Source organism: Nycticebus coucang, chromosome 5 (assembly GCF_027406575.1).
Source record: "Nycticebus coucang isolate mNycCou1 chromosome 5, mNycCou1.pri, whole genome shotgun sequence".
In the NCBI taxonomy this organism is placed as follows: domain Eukaryota; kingdom Metazoa; phylum Chordata; class Mammalia; order Primates; family Lorisidae; genus Nycticebus; species Nycticebus coucang.
In genome coordinates, this window is record NC_069784.1 from 102,335,588 (window position 1) to 102,352,817 (window position 17,230).

Here is a 17,230-nt window from a genome sequence, read left to right on the forward strand (position 1 = left end):
TTTGTCAGTTCTTCTCATTTATGGCTACCCTGACATCTCTTCATCAGTGACACTTTCTCATCAGTGACACTTTCTCTCTCTTCAGTAAAATGTATAAACCATTTTTACACTGCCTTTTTAATGGTATTGTCCCCTTAAACTTGAATTAACATGTCCCTGGTTTTACTTCCACTGTTGCCAAGTTCAACAAGAAATTTAAAGTTAGCTCACGACTCTAATTCAAGCTCCAGCATTCTCCCAAAGGCACACAAAAACACACAACAATAATGAGTGCCACTCAGCAAGACACTGCCATAATTGTCAACACATGTCAACACAAACACAATTGTGAGGCACCAATACATTAAGGTTATGACACCTTACTGAGTTGTTTATACAGTGTTGCCAACGTAAGCCTGTAGTGGCAACTTAATTGTCAGACTTTTGTATGTAAATAGTTGGGATAGAAGATTTTGCTTTCTCTGGTTTGTTTTGAAGTCTGCTTTGTCCTGAAAGTGGGGCTGAAATTAGAAAAGTTGGCAGTCATTGACTAACTCATGAATGTCTTGCTGGCTATTCTAGGTCAAGCAATTTTAACTTGGCTTCTTGAAGTTGCTGTAGCTGAGACTGAGAGTTCAAATCTCATATGTGTTTGGTCTGGCCATTGTCCCTTTATATGTTCAGTCCCCTCAGTGGGAAACACAGTCCCATGTGCCTCCTTGCATGGAGATTAAGGTCTAGTACAGAAAACAGATGATGAAGAAATAATGGTTTAATCGCACCTTAGGACATGCTAAAAAGGAAAAGTTACTGGGTGTGAAAAGAGACCTGACATATCTGGGGAGTCAGAATTTCCCTGAGCAACTGACTTCAAGCTGTGCTCCAAATACTAAATTGGAGTTATTTAAGAGAAAAAAATATTATGACTAAAAGTATTTGTGAAGTTTTGCAATTATGGCTGTCAGTAATGCCTTACATTCCCCCAACAAAGGTAATAGTCTCCTTCTTCGCCTCTGATCAGAATCAAACAACCAAACACTTTATACTATTTTTTTGTCTTTCCCACCATAGCTACAAAATCAGAAGGGCTCTCATTGTGAGGGCCTATTGTGTCCTAAAACAAAACAAAATGGAACCAGAAAGAGCAGCCTTTAACATGAAAATAGTATCCTGACCCTCTTTGGACTAAACGCTGTTAATCAAGTTTAAAATTAGCTCCCACACAGTTTCAAAAGAAAAGGAGACAGCCAGGCCCAGCCAAAATAAAAAAAAAGAAAGAAAGAAAAAAAAAATTCAGAGTGCCTCCCAGGCAAGGAAAAACAAGCCTCAAGTCAACAAAGGGCAGGCAGCCTGTAAAAACAAATGGTGCTGATGAGAAGGCGAGAAGGGCGGCCACCAGAAAGCTCATTAGCAATCAGATGCAGCCAGAGGCTGTCTCGCTCCAGTCTATGGGGCAGTGCCACCACAGAGGCCAATGGGTGACTCCCTGGCCAGCCTGTCTGTTGCTCCTGAGACATCCCCATCAGCTCAGGTGACACCAAAGCCCTGAGAGACCTGGACAGGGAAGGAGACAGGGTAGAAAGCCAGGAAACACCAGAGACTGAGTGAAGAAAAGCAAAGCCATTGTCCTTATCTGCCCACTGATAACCAACAAAGAGTCATGAAGCAGAGGCACTGGCTGTGTGGGATTCTGGCAGCAACATGATTTAAACCAAGGGGCAGAGCATTGTGGCCATGCTTTTGTTTCCAGTCGTATGCATCCCAAAGCTGGTCCCATTCTTTGGAAGGTGAAGGACCTCTTAATAATATCAACATATTTTGTGGCATTTCACATGAGGGAAGATGAATTCTAGTATATAATACAAGGAATAACTTGAATTTGGTAAACACTTCAAATGAATTTTCTTTTTGTAATAGCAGCTGAATATGTGGGAAAAGAGTAGGCATATAGAGTTTATAAATAGTGGTACCCCATTCCTCATCTTTCCCCCATCCCTGCAGGCTCCCAAATGGGAAATATTGGGCTACACAAGTGAAAATCAAAGAGTGAAAAGGAGAAATTAGCATTTATTGAGTATAGAGTACATAACCATTCTTGGATAAGACAGGTACTGGGAACTCTTTTATAGAATAGAAAATAGTTAACTTTAGAAATTAAGGTAACTGTCTTGGTCATGCTATTGGTAAGTAAAACTTTCAAAAACCCTTTAGAGAGCCACTTGGAGAGCAACCGCTGATCCGAGATGTCAGTTCAGACCCAAAGCCCCTGCTTTCATCAAAAGCATGTTGTGTTGGTCCATTTCACATGATGAAGTATCTGAGGATTTTGTTTGAACGAGGTTGTATCTGCCTTAAAAAAAAAAAAGCTTAAAAGTCAGTATGCTAAATAAATTTAATGGCTGCCAAGTGATAGGCTCTTAATTAGTATTTGTTGGCCCAGGGTAGATTGCTTGAACCAAAATGCCTTTTCTGGACCAATCTTCTTTGTGATTCTTATTTAAAAGAACAAGTGAGATAGTATTAGAAACATTAATATGTTTTCATAGAAGATGGAACCACAACATTACTTTGGTTCAGATTGCAGAACAGGGAACCAGGCTCATTGTCTAACCCATACATGGGCTTAAGGAGATCTCTTGGGAGCCAGAGGGAGCATATGAGCTGTCATCGTATTCAAGATACTCAACTCACACTTCCAACTTGGATTTTTAGACTTGGGTGGTTTTTTCCATTGGAAAACAATGATACTGGAAGTCCTTTCCACTCTGAGAGAGAACACAGGTATTGTAAGACACTTGGAAAGCCATCTTTATTATGGAGAAGTTTTTTTCAGTCTAGTTAGTTGACCCTGCAATGATGAGATACAGGAGAAATAAGATAACTTTTGAGGGAAGTATGGTGTTGATGAGCAAAGAATGATGAGAGGGATAGCATCTTTGTCACTTGACAGCTGCTATTTGTTGAACACTTACTAAGAACCAAGCACCATGTGATACATCCCTGTCAAGTGTTATTCCAACCATTGTATAATGAGCGATTGTAGCTTTCTAAAAATGCTCCCAAGGTCCTCTATTCTAATTAGAAAATCTAAGCACTTTATCAAGGTTCCAAGGCCATGAGAAACCTGGCATATCTTTACTTCTGACTCAGCCTTTCTTGTTCCACTCTCCCATTTGCCAGCCCTGTTCCATCCATATAGGTCTTCCTGCCCCATGACTCAGTGAGTTTATTTTGAAGCTTGCTGTCCTGTTGACCTTCCCCTACGTCTTCGGGTGGCTAGATCCTTCACATTATGGGGTACTTACTCAACTGCCCTCTCTTAGGAGGACTTGCCTTTCCATCCAAAAGAGTAGCTTACCCTTTTTTGCCATTCTCTACCACCAGATCATTCTTAATCTCATTCTGTTTTATTTATTTTTTAAATCATACTCACCAATCTCTGACATTTACCTATTTATTTCTCTTCTTATATGTTTGTTTCCTCCACTTAAAATATAAAACTGTCTGTTGAAGAAGTTAGGTCCTGGGTTTTTACACATGATTCTTGAATAAATGAATGATAAGTAGTTTATGTTAAATCACTCAGCTGGTTCAGAAATGTAAACTCATAGAAAAGGGGCATCAGATGTAAGTCAACATAGGATGATGCCAAGTGGCACTGTTTTTCCTATTCCATAATTTAGCGTGAGCTAGAGCAGTCCACAGTCTAAAGTACTGTTTCTCGAAGAAAAATACCCGGCTCACTGGTATCAGAATCACTCAAGAAGCTATTAAAAGGGTGACTTACTTGGCTCTACCTCATACTTACTGAATCAGATTCCGGAGGTGCTATCACGAGGGCTGATTTTTTTTTTTTTTTTTTTTTTTGTAGAGACAGAGTCTCACTGTACCACCCTCGGGTAGAGTGCCATGACGTCACATGGCTCACAGCAAACTCTAACTCTTGGGCTTACGCGATTCTCTTGCCTCAGCCTCCCCAGCAGCTGGGACTACAGGCACCCGCCACAACGCCCGGCTATTTTTTTGTTGCAGTTTGGCCGGGGCTGGGTTTGAACCCGCCACCCTCGGCATATGGGGCTGGTGCCCTACTCACTGAGCCACAGGCGCCGCCCGAGGGCTGATATTTTTAACAGGGTCTCCAAAGTTTTCTCATGGGCTGTAATTTCAAGAACTACAGGCTTGAAAAAAATTTGCTCCTGGCTGCACAACTTTATATCTTTAGAAGTCTGATGTGTACTTAGATATACATCACGCCCATATATTGCTTAGTTTTCTCTGGGCAGGTACGTATTTCTCAGGTCACCTCACTCTTTTGAAGCAGAGAAGATAATTTTCTCCTAGATTAGAGAGCCCACAGGCCTTCATCTGTGACATAGTCTCCCCCCTTTTACAATCAGACATAAATGTGTTTACTGCTCTGTTCTACAGATCTTCATGCAACTCAGTCATTTTAGGGCTATGAAATAGTGATTTCAACTTAGTTACATTAAAGGTCTAGATGAACTTTTGGAAAAAATATTATTCACTATTTCTTTATTACACTTAAGGGCATGTAGGCCTGTGGTGCATCTTACAAGGGTATATGTGAGGCTTGGTAAATGTGGAATGTAAATGTCTTAGCAAAGTAACTAAGAAAATGCCAGGAGGGCTATGTCAACTAATGTGAAATGTGGAATGTAAATGTCTTAGCAAAGTAACTAAGAAAATGCCAGGAGGGCTATGTCAACTAATGTGATGAAAATGTGTCAAATGGTCTATGAACCAAGTGTATGGTGCCCCATGATCATATTTATGTACACAGCTATGATTTAATAAAAAAAAAAAAAAAAGAGAGAGCATGTAGGAACTTACCAAGCCAAATAAGAGACTTGGGCCATTTTTATTCCTTAATAGACCATATAAGAAGTCTATACATTCTGTGAATAATGACTGTTTAAACCACCTAAAATGATCACCCTGAATGCTTACTTTGGTAAATGGATCGTGAGATCTTTTACCTTAAACTTTCTTAGCTGTGAATGAGTTACTGCCCCGATTAGTTACTTCAAAGAGTAGTTTACAAACAGAAACTAAGAAAAAACCATTTGTCATTGGAGAACCATGGCCACCAAATGGAATAATCTGGATAATGGAGTTCTTTCTCCAATGCTTGATGCCTAGATTGTAAGGTTGGAAAAAATCTTATATTTGAATTCCTATTAGTTGCCATCAATAACTTTCACTTTTAATGGACTTGAAACATGAATTTTGCCTGACTTGAAACTAGGGAGAAAAAAGAAGTTTCACTTGAAACTTGGCCCAGATTTCTCTCTGTGGCTTACAAATCATGAACACACACCCAAGTTGGGTTCAGATTCAGGACAAAGATCAGACAAGAAAATTTTGTGCTTAAAACATTTCAAAAGACAAAGTTTTTAGTTTTGACCAACACCCTGTGTTTTATAGGTATCAGAATGCACTCCTGGTCATTTCAAGTGAATATTTTTGGCCAGAAATCAGACAGAAGTCTGAAGTATCTTACATGAATATACTTAGATTTGTTTTAGGATTATGCTAACGACCTTTCAAAGGAGTTCTTTAAAAAAAAACCAACATTGCTCTAAAGTATGCTCTGCTATGAACTATATATTATAGTTTCAGTATCTCTTCTTGATTTACCAATTTTTTGGGAGAGGTGACTTTTCTGTTTTTGCCACGTGCTTTGCCTAGCCCTTTCAATAATCTCCTCCTGGTGAAGTAGGACCAGACCTAAATAGTGAATCTGTTAGGCTATTTTGGGGTTGCAAGCACAAAAAACCCTAAAATAAAAAAGCTCCATTTCTCTGCTTAGCCCTTCCTCTTGTATTAACTTAATTCTCACAGCAACTTTCCTCACTGATAATTTCCTCATGCTAACAAAATGTCTTCCATTAGTATCCGGGGCTATGTTCTTCCTCACTCATGTTAAATTTAAGATCCCTTTTACCTTTCCTTCTTCCTCTTCCTCATTATTTTCACTCTTGTTCCTCTGTATCCCCTTCTTACCTTAAAAATAGGGGAAGCTAGTGGCAGAGAGGTAAGGGATGTCACCTGAGACCACTACACATTGTACAAGATATGCTGGCAAGAACAAAAATAAGATATATTATTGATTCCCAAATGTTTTTGCATTGGGTCTCCTCATCAACTCTTTGATTTTGTGTCAAAGAATGGTAAAAATGGTGAATATAATTGCAATTTCCTGATGTGATGTCAAGACCAAAAACTTCTCTTATTCTTGCTGCTGCTACCATTGTTATGTTAGAAACAGAAATGCCAGTGATCCATCCCATACTGTATAGCTCACCTTCAGAGAACTCAGAAAGGGATTAGGGCAATCACAGTGTAGATTTAGACTCTGAAATTAGTAATGAATCTTTTAAAATTAGCTCTCATTATTTGAGCTAAAAAGAGACAGAGAGAGAGAAGAGAGATTGATAAATTCCCAAGACCTGGCAAACAAACAAACAACAACAGTTGTTTATAACTTCACCAGTGAGTACTTCCAGGTGAAGAATTCAATGGTTGGAAGACCTAGGTCCAAGGAGTTGACCTGCCATGAACTGGAGGGAGATCATGGGCAAATCACTTAACTCCTTTGGATCTCACCTAAATTGAGGTCAGATTACTAGTTCATTGCTAAGGTCTCTTTGATGGGTCTAGAATGAGGGTTACTTCTTTCAGGCAAGGTCAGACAGATCCCCTGGGAAAACTGATCACTGTTCACAAGTTTATCCAGTGAGAAGAGTTCTTCTAGAGCTAATTTATAATTTCTTAATTCTTTACTCATTCCACAAACCTTAAAATGTGAGAGTTATGTAAGCTACAGAAATCATTGAGTTCAACAATTATTACAATTCTTCATGGACTCCTTTATGTGTCAACGAAAATTATTGGCATTCTTTTCAATGAAAATTATTGGCATTCTTTTCTGAAACACACACACAATTTTGCATAAAAATGATGGATTTGAAGATTCACTGAAGCATAGCCATGGGCCTATATACACACAAGTTAAATATTCCCAATGTGCTTGGCCTAACTTTATCACCAATAATACTAACAACTAGAGAAGTAAATTATCTCAACCAAAGTCACATAACAAATTAGTGATAAGACACTAATGGCTTGCACAACAGGCAGTGGCATCTGCTATTCTTAGGAAATGTAGCTTATTTTACACATAGACATACAATGATGTGATGTTTGGAACTGCAGTGGCCACCAAGAGGTTAGCTAAGACTTGCCCAGGGTCATAGAGGGCAATCAGAAAGAGAATGGACCTTTGGTGACATTGTGGTGGAACTGAACCACCCCTGGACTGCTCCATACCATATTTCATATTGGATGAAGAAATAAAGGCCTTCATTATTTAAGGCAATAATTTGCCTTACCACATCATGATGCTTGTTGAAGTGAACATACTTGTATAGTACTGGGGTAAAGGGAAAAGCCTCAGAAACTTCAAATTTCACCTGGTGGCCCTGAGGAATCAGTCACTGACACAACAATATCTTGCAGAGCCTAGCACTCCAGTGTGCCAGGCATTATTTGCTATGGGGATTGTTCAATTCTATCGGGTTGTGTGCCTTTGTCTGTCTTTAACTAGACATAACAACTAGAGAGAGAACATAATTTATGCAAAACCTAAAAAGTTTCCTGTTCATAGATATGCAAATAATTCCCCTCCAAGACAATGAAAAAGGATTTTCTCAGTGTATTAATCAGCATGGGCTGCCATAACAAAATACCACAGACTAAGTGGCTTTAACAATAAAAATGTCTTTTCTCACAGTTCTGTTAACTAGAAGTCTGACATCAGGGTGCAAGAATACTCAGGTTCTTGTGAGGACTCTCTTTTTGGCTTGCAGGAAGCCACCTTCTTGCTATGTCTTCACATGATGGAGAGAGAGAGAGAGAATGAGAGAGAGAAAGAGATCTGGAGTACCTTCTTTTTTGTAAGGACACCAGTTCTATCAGATCCCACCTCTACACTATGACCTCATTTAACCTTAACCTCCTCCTTAAATTACTTCCCTATTTCCATTACAGTCATGAGGGGTTAGAGCTTCAACACATAAATTTGGGGGTGGGAGGACACAATTTAGTTCATAGCACTCAGGCAGATAATATAATATTTTATCTCTGTATATCAAATAGTCATTTAAACTATTTGTAGTATCTTACTTATTCCCTCACTGATTAATGAGTTAATAAAATTTTGACATGTGCTTGTTGTATATTTATGCATATTATAATTGTATCTCTTTTATAATTTATATTTTAGAAAAACATCAGACTCTATTTTTAGATGATAGTGTCTAAACTTATTGAAAAGAGATTCCACTATTCCCCAATTCATTGGAATCATTTTCCTTGTTGAAAAGACTCACCCCGGATTTTTTATATATCTTATGTATGAATTATTGATTTAAAAACAGCTGGGAAAAAAACACTGAAAGCCAGAAATCTTTAGCCCTAGACTCAGTGTATGCTTCTAAGTTATAACAATATAATGAATAGACTGGAATAAATGCACTCTAATACCCTTTTCAATTTTTAGAATGTATTGATTTCATGATTATGTGCTTATAAAGGGTGGGAATTATAGAAACAAAACCTTCCCACTGTGTAGAAGAAAAATATTTTTAAAATGCACCAAAACCCCCCCCTTTTAAAAAGTGTCTCTCTTTATTGCCCAAGTTGGAGTGCAGTGGCTATTCAAAGAAGCAATTAATCTCACTGCAGCCTTGAACCCTTGGTCTCAAGTGGTTGTCTCTCCTCAATCCCATGTGGCTAGGGCTCTAGGAGCGTGACAGCGTGCTCAACTAGAAAAAAATATTTTAACACAAATAATCACATATATTCTGCCTTCTTCATGTATTGGTAGGTAAGATAGGGTTTTAGAACATTTTCTTTCTCTTCCCTTCCCCTATTTCTTCACACAGCTGCTTCCTGCCCCCCCTCAAGAAGTCACTAGCTCCCTTGGTGCTCAGGTTTCCCCCTCTGTGAAATGCAAGGCTGAGTGCCCACTGACCTCCGAGAGTATTCCGTGTCTGACTCCATTACAGAGCCTTCACTGTCCAGAGCATTACCTACAACTAACCTACAACTAAGGCTGGCCTTTCCTTCCTCTCCTTTCTTCATCATAATTTGATCCTAACTTCGTTGGAAGCCTCTTGCCTTTACAGTTTGTCAATACTTCTAATTCTATTCCAACATAACGTAAAGCTATGGTGATGCTGACAATGTTATTGATAATGAGCTAGGGATGGGCAGACAGCCTTTAGAAAAGTGTGTTCTATTAGGGAAGAAAGTCCCCCCAAAGCTCAAAACGAGATAAAATTATCATAGCAGTAATATAGGAAAGGAATCCTGTCTAAACCAAATAATTTACAGAAAACAGCATTTCCAAATAAAATATAGGATGTTTGGTTAAATCAGAATGTCTGATAAGCACAGAATAAATTTTTAGTAAGGGAAAAGTCCCATGTCCATTCTAAAAAAATGTTTTGTTGTTTATCTGAAATTCAAATTTAACTGGGGGTCCTGTGTTTTTATTTATTAAGTCTGACAGCCCCTGCAAGACTTTAAAAGCTGAGCTTTCTATTCAGCAAATTCTGCCTGAGATAAAGTGGGGGTCCAGCATGTAGTTGGGCTTTTTTTAGTTCTTCAAATGTTAACCAGAGAAATAGTCCAAAGTTGGCAAAGGGGAAGAGGTTGAAACTTCCCCATAGTTTTACTGTGAAAACTTATGTGGGAAAATAGTAGATCCCATTATGCTGAGTTTTTTGTGTCTCTGGAAATTTGGTCCTAGAAAAACTTAAAAAAATAAAAATAAAAACCAACAACAGTTGGCAATTCCATGAGAAGTTGTAGTTCTTGCATATTTATTAAAAACAGTGGAAGGATTTTCCGAAGTTCATAAAATTTGCAGTATTTCGAGAGTTTTGGAGACAGTATTGATAAACCGTGAAAGGATGAGGGTACTTTCAGGAAGTCCTTTAGTTCTCAAGTGCCCAGTGCCAAGGACAAAGCTATACAATAGTGAACATTGACTCTGGCCACTCTGCGAAGGACTGTGTAATAGTCACACAGCGGAAGTGGTCTGGCAGGTCCCCTGCTGTACATATGCACACACACCACCTCCAAGCACCATCCTGTACCCTCCTCTACTGTCTCAGGGTTTAACTACATAGAGACTAGAATAAGCTATCTCTAAATATGCCTCTTTGGCATAAGGATTATTTGGAGAAACTATGGACACAGAAGCTCTGCTAACAGAGTACAGTTGTGAACTAAAATAAAATCTTAAGTCCTCACCACCCCCTCCTCCCCAAACTGACTGAATGGATCCTCTCTTGGCCAAGGAGTCCCCAGAAACTACACTTAAGTTGAGTTGCTGGGTGTGAGAAAGGAGATCAGACCTGTCTCCTCATGCCCCCTTCCCTTTTTGGAGATGTCTTTGTAACTGATCAACTGCCAAAGGTTATGCAAGGCAAAGCTTAACCCACACCTGCAGGTCTTCAATTTACTGAACAGATTACTTGAGTCTGAGTATATATCCAGTGACTTGTCTGTGATTACTGATTGGTAAATCAGTAGAGACACTTATCAATAAAGAAGACACGGATGTAAATGTGCATAACAAATCTTAACCTTGTTTGTTTTTCTGGGAATCTCTCCATAATCAGACATCCCCAAATCCTTTATTCCTTTGTTTTAGCACACATGATGGTGTTTATAGCAGAATTCAAAGCCACCCAGTGGAGATTGACTCATTTCTGTATATATGAGATGTGCTTGTTAACAAACTTCTGTTTGTTTTTCACTTGTTACACTGCCTTTTGTTACAGAGGTCCTTCCTTACCAAAGACTTTGAAGGATAGAGAGAAAATTATTTTCCTTCCCCTGAAACTATGAGAAGGAGTTATTCAACAAATAAAATGACCTGGGAAAGATGCAAAAGCTAATAGGTCTGACTACCTCTGTTATCCAGTCCAGGGCTGCTCAAAGTGTGGTATGCTGTCTAGTGCTGGCCTGCGAACCATTTGTCACTGTGCAGTACCAAGAAAATTACAGAAATTTAGAGTGAGAATTTAGAAGCCTTTGTAGTTATCTAATAGTAATATCAAGCCTACTGAATCTACTAATAAAAATTTGGGCTTTTGTTTTGTCTCTGTTTGTTATCATTTGCTTCATTTTTCTGGTCATTTGTTTTTATTGTATTTCACCAAAGTATCAGTCATTAAAAGATAAGGATACTGCAACAGATAAAATTCATGCTAATATTGATGCCCTTTAAAATAATTAAGATAACTCTAACAATGGCTTAAATTAAAACATGAAATTATTAATCCAGACTTTCAATAAGTAAGAATTACTTTGCTGGACTCATGTAATGAGTAAGCCAGACATTGGTCTGGGGTTCCTTCTCTCACACAATATATTCTAGGAAAGAAGATAGATGATAAAATCACAACCAAATGGGTAGAAATATGGTGATAGTGGGAAGTACAAGTGTTACAGCTTTGCCATGTTCACTGTCCACTGCTCAAGGGGAAGCCAGGGCATTAAGAAGGCAGGGGTCACAGCAGAGAAAGGGTTTACTGTCACAGGCGGCCTGTGAAGATATGGGAGGAAGTTCTCAAATCCATCTCCCTGAGAATTTGGGAGAAAGAGCTTTTAAAGATGGTTTAGCAGGCAAAGGAGTAGGCAATTAGGTTTGCTAATTGGCTGGGTCTGGAGTGGAACTAGAAGGATATAGAAATTGTCTTCTTTGCTGAGTCAATTCTTGAGTAGGAGTCACAAGATCAGCTGAACTGGTTCCTTGGTATCAGCCACCAGTCTCCATGGGTCAGCCATTCAACTGGAACTGAAGGGTACCTAAAAATCTAGTCTTATGTTTCATAAGAGTTGTAAGAGTGACGTTATCTATGGGGGCAATGAAGAAAGTAAGAAACCTTTTTTTTTTTTTCAGTTTTTGGCTGGGGGATGGATTTGAATCCACCATCTCTGGCATATGGGTCTGGTGCCCCACCCTTTTGAGCCACAGGCACTGCCCAAAAGTAAGAAAGCTTTAATGCCATCAACTACATGACTCCTGAGTAATAAGCAATTATGGGAAAGCAAGCTAGGGAATAATGGCTGTATATGTGTGTATTATATATACATGTGTGTACATGTATTATATATGTATATATAATAATATATATATTTCCCCTTCCACAGTTCCTACCTTGTGGCCCTGTTTTATGAAAGGTGGCTTCACAAGCAATATGGGAGCACTATCCTAAGCTGGTCCGTAATTCTGTGCAACATTCCCAGAGTCTATTTCACATGGACTGTTGAGTTTCCTAGTTGGGAATCTGGAGAGGAGATCTGAACTAGAAACACAATTGTGGGAACATCATGTGGAGATGTTAATTTAGGGTATGGAAATGGATGAGATTTCCTACATGGAAAATATCAAGTGAAAGAGGGGAGACCTGAAGCCTAAATATCTGATAGTGGAAAGTGAACCTGAAAAGCAGATGGAAAGAGTAGTAAAAGAGGTTGGCAATCAAGGCAACTGTCAAGTATCTAAAACCAAACGAAGGTTTAGAAAGAAAGGGAATGGTAAGGAACATTACATCGCCACATGTCAAAATGTTGCCACAAAGTCAAACGAGAACTGAAGAATGAATGTGCATTGGGTTCACCGAAGTGAAAGCCATTGTGTTTGGCAAGAGAGGTTCTGGGATCTGGTGGCAGCAGTGGCAAAATGTTTCACAAGCCACGGCGCAAGGGGAAGTAATAAAGCAAATGTTGTGATCAGCAGCAACTCTTCCTGGAAGTTTTTCTGGGGTATAGAGGACAATGTAGAAGTGTATATGAAGAAAGATATGGGAGCAAGGAAAAGTGACCTTACATTTAAAATAAGACAGCAAATAGAAATACTGATTGTAGACGTGTCATAGAAAGAACACCAGGATGACCATCTTGCAGAAAGGAGCATTTTCTTGGGGATATCAGTTTGCAAACTGGGAAGAGACAGTCTCTGGCATGGATTGAAGATGTTCTCAGTTCAAAGTGTGAAGGTACAAGTTGCAATTTGAGCACAAGGTCCATATTATACAATACAGCCATACCATTCAGCAGGTTTTGGGGGAAAGCTGGACATATTTTGAGGGAAGCCAAACACATGCTCAAGGAGTAAACATATATATATGTTTTGCCTCACTTTGTGTGGGGTTTTAGCATTAAAATGGGGTGGAATTTTGTGCTCACCCTCTGTGCACTTTCCTCAAGCTGAATCTGGCTTATGATCTGCAGTCAGATGCTTATCAGAAAAGGACTTTGTGCGCTCAGGCCTCTGTCCAATCAGAGTTATAGTGATCTAGGTTGTAAATCAGAGTGAGGAGGGGTCTGATAATTTGCCTGATAGTTCCCATTGTTAGAGAGTTTAGCAAGAGTGAGGTTTTTCTTGTTACTATAGGAATTTAGAAGTTTGCTATCCCAGCCAGATCCTGAACATTTTTGTTTTCTTCACGTTAAGGTCCTCTTAGTTGATAAAGGGCCATCTATTTTGGTCTCTCAGATCACAAAAGAAGACAGTAGGACATAAGGAATGGCAGTTTCCGTAAGGCCAGGAGAGAGAGGGAATCCCTGCATGACTTAACACTCATTCTATTTATAATTACAGATGTGCTACTCCACACTGGACTCTAACCTCTGTGAGGACAGGGTGACTCATTATGGTCTACTCAGCACCTAGGACCCTGTTGGAACATCAGGACACTCAGGACAAAATAGGAGAGGATGCAGCCACCCGCAGAGCGTGCCTTTGACACGTGGAGGGACACCTCCTCTGCCTTGATGAGAAGACATGAAGGAGGATTATGAGGAGGGAGGGAGAAATGTAAGGAATTTTCCAAATGATGCCTTCTATTTTCTCCCTGACGTGAAAGAGAAAAATAGATTGGGGGCTTGACAGGGTAGAAAGCTGGAAGAGAATGATGAAGTTTCGATGCTGCTATCATGAAATAAGATTTACAAAGAACCATTGAAGAGTAAAAATGACAATCTGTGATGAAGTGCCAAATTTTGTTAAGAGTTCATACATGGAAGTTCTTTCTTGCAGTCAGAACTTCAAAGAAGTCATGAAGACAAACAAAAAACCTCCTGGTTGACCCTGAAGAATAGGTGATGCCAAGAAGAAAGGAGAGGGCTCTGGGATCTGGGAGCAGTGTGGGCAGAGGCGCCGTGTGGGAAGAGCAGCCAGAGCTGAAGCTTCCCTCGGATACATAAATAAGGGCATTGGGGAGGTGAGGAAGGGGCAGGCAAGAGCATTTTGGGCCAATCCAAAAATGCCATCGCACCATGTTGCCTTCATCAAAGTCTCCCAACTTCTTGCTCAATTCTTCCCGTTTGAGGTTCAAGTCATGTTTCTTTCCTCTTCTCTGCCACTTGCCACTCTCTCAGACGCTGGCTTTCATTGAGGACTTTGGCTGAGGTTATCCATCCTATCCCAAGGCCTGTATTTTCTCTGGTGACGTCTCTGCAAAAGATGTAAAGGTCTTTGGTCTCCTCACCTCCAAGGACTTTCACTTTCACTCCACTACTCCAGTCCTTAACAACCAAGATTCCTTCAGCCTTGCCAACGGCACTTTTAAATTTCAACATTGCACATTTTTCATGTGACTTTAATGCAAACCACTTAACATAATTGAAATCCAGAATAAAGGTGTTACATGTCTCATTAGCTAATTGAACGAATGCTTTACTTTTCCCCCTGATATGCTCTCCTCCTTGTCTGTATGCATCATCAAGTTTTACACATTTGCAACACTATCAATAGAGTTCTGGAAGTTGTACCTTGTCAGTGAGTATTGTGTCACAAGGCTTTTACTGTTGTTGCTGTTTTTCTAAGACAGGGTCTTGCTTGTTGCCGAGGCTGGAGTGAAGGAGTCTGATCATAGCTCTCCACAGCCCTGAACTCCTGGGTTCAAGTGATCCTTCTGCCTCAGCCTCCCAAGTAGCTGGGACTGCAAGGTGTGCTTCACCACAGCTGGCTATTTTTTTTTTTTTAAGAGATGGGGTATTGCAATGTGGCCTAGGCTGATCTTGAACCCCAGGCTTCCAACGATCCTCCCACCTCAGCCTGTCAAAGTGCTGAGATTTCAGGTATAAACCACTGTGTTCAGCCAGATTTTTTTTTTTTAACTTTCCTAGTCTATTTCTTTCTCATATATGTTCTTTGCACAATCAGTGCTAATAGCTTATTGTTTATCTTTCAACATCTTCTTTCATGCTCTTATAAGTATATTGTATAAATAAATACATAAAGGTTTGGGATTTATTATTTTTATAAAATTATTTTTAATATATACATCTCTCTGCAAATCAACCCATTATGGGGGGTCTCCCCAGGTCAAAAGACATGAATTTAACTCATTTTTAAAAAATTAAAATATTTTAAATTGTTTAATAGCTGTATCATAATTGATTCAATATTCCCCTACTAAAGTATATCCAATTGCTTCTTTTGTTTTAGATTTGATAAAATTATAATAAATATCCTTATTATATAATTTTCATAAGAGTAATTTTATTTACATAAGATAAATTTCAGAGAATAAAACTTCTGCATTAAAAATTTTATTTTTGCATTAAAATTTTTTTATTAAATTATAGCTGTGTACATTAATGCATTTGTGGGGTACAATGTGCTGGTTTTATATACAATTTGAAGTACTTTCATCAAACTGGTTAACATGGCCTTCACCACACTTTCTTAATTATTGTGTTAAGACATTTATATTCTATACTTAGTAGATTTGACATGTACCCTTGTAAAATGCACCATAGATGTCGTCCGACCAATTACCTTCCCTCCACCTATCCTCCCCTGCCTGCTTCCCCTCCTTTTTCCCTTTCATCTTGGGCTATAGTTGGGTTGTAGCTTTCATATGGAAGTGTGGGTGCTTACATATTGGTTTCATAGCAGGGCTGAGTACATTGGATACTTTTCCTTCCATTCTTGAGATACTTTGCTAAGAAGAATATGTTCCAGCTCCATTCATGTAAACATAAAAGAGGTAAAGTCTCAATCTTTTTTGAGGTTGCATAATGTTCCATGGTGTACATATACCACAATTTATTAATCCTTTCATGGGTCAATGGGCACTTGGGTTTCTTCCATGACTCAGCAATTATGAATTGGACTGCAATAAACATTTTCTGGTGCAACTATCTTTGTTGCAATGTGATTTTTAGTCTTATGGATATAAATCTAGTAGAGGAATTGCAGGCTGGAAAGGCAGGTCTATTTTTAGATCCCTAAGTGACCTCCAAACTTCTTTCCAAAAGGATCGTATTAGTTTGCATTCCACCAGCAGAGCAGAAGTGTTCCCTTTTCTCCACATCCATGCCAACATCTATAGTTTTGAGATTTTGTGATGTGGGCTAATCTTACTGGAGTTAGATGATATTAAAATTTTTGTATATTTTATATTTTAATAAATATCTTCATATTACATATTTGAAAGATTATTATTTTCCCTGGCAACAAATTTTCTCCCACATCTGTATCAGTCAATGGATATTAGTCCTTTAAATTATCTGTTCATCAAATAGATAAAATATTTGCATCAATGAGATAACATTCAGTTCCATGTAACAGACAATCCAGTTAAAAGGAGTCTAAACATGCACAGATTTATTATCTCACAAAGCGCAAGCCCAGAGGTAGTATGGTTCCAGGATAGGTTAACTCATAAGCTCAAAGAGGTTACCAAGTACCAGTGCTGGGGGTTTAACCACGTACTCACTGTCCGCGGGGTTTTGACAATACCTCTCCTCATGGCCACAATGGCTGGGGCCATCCTAGGGTCCTCACGAGTAAACATGTCTACTGAACATAAGAATCTCTTTCCTTACATATGGCTCCATATCTTAGGCAAGAAAACACATCTTGGAAGTTTGATAGGAGGTCTCCCCAAGGTTATCACTGGCCAGCGTTTAGTCACAAGGCTGTGCCTAAACTGACAAGGGGAATACAACCGCCATGATTGGCTTATCCCAGTCTATTTCAAAGTGCCTCTCCCAGATAAACAGCATTAGCATCACCTGGAAACTTGTTAGAAATGCATATTATCAAGCCTTACCCAAGACCCAGTGAATTAGAAATGCCAGGAGTGGACCCTGTATTTTATGTTTCGAATAAACCCTCCAGGTAATTCTGATGTACATG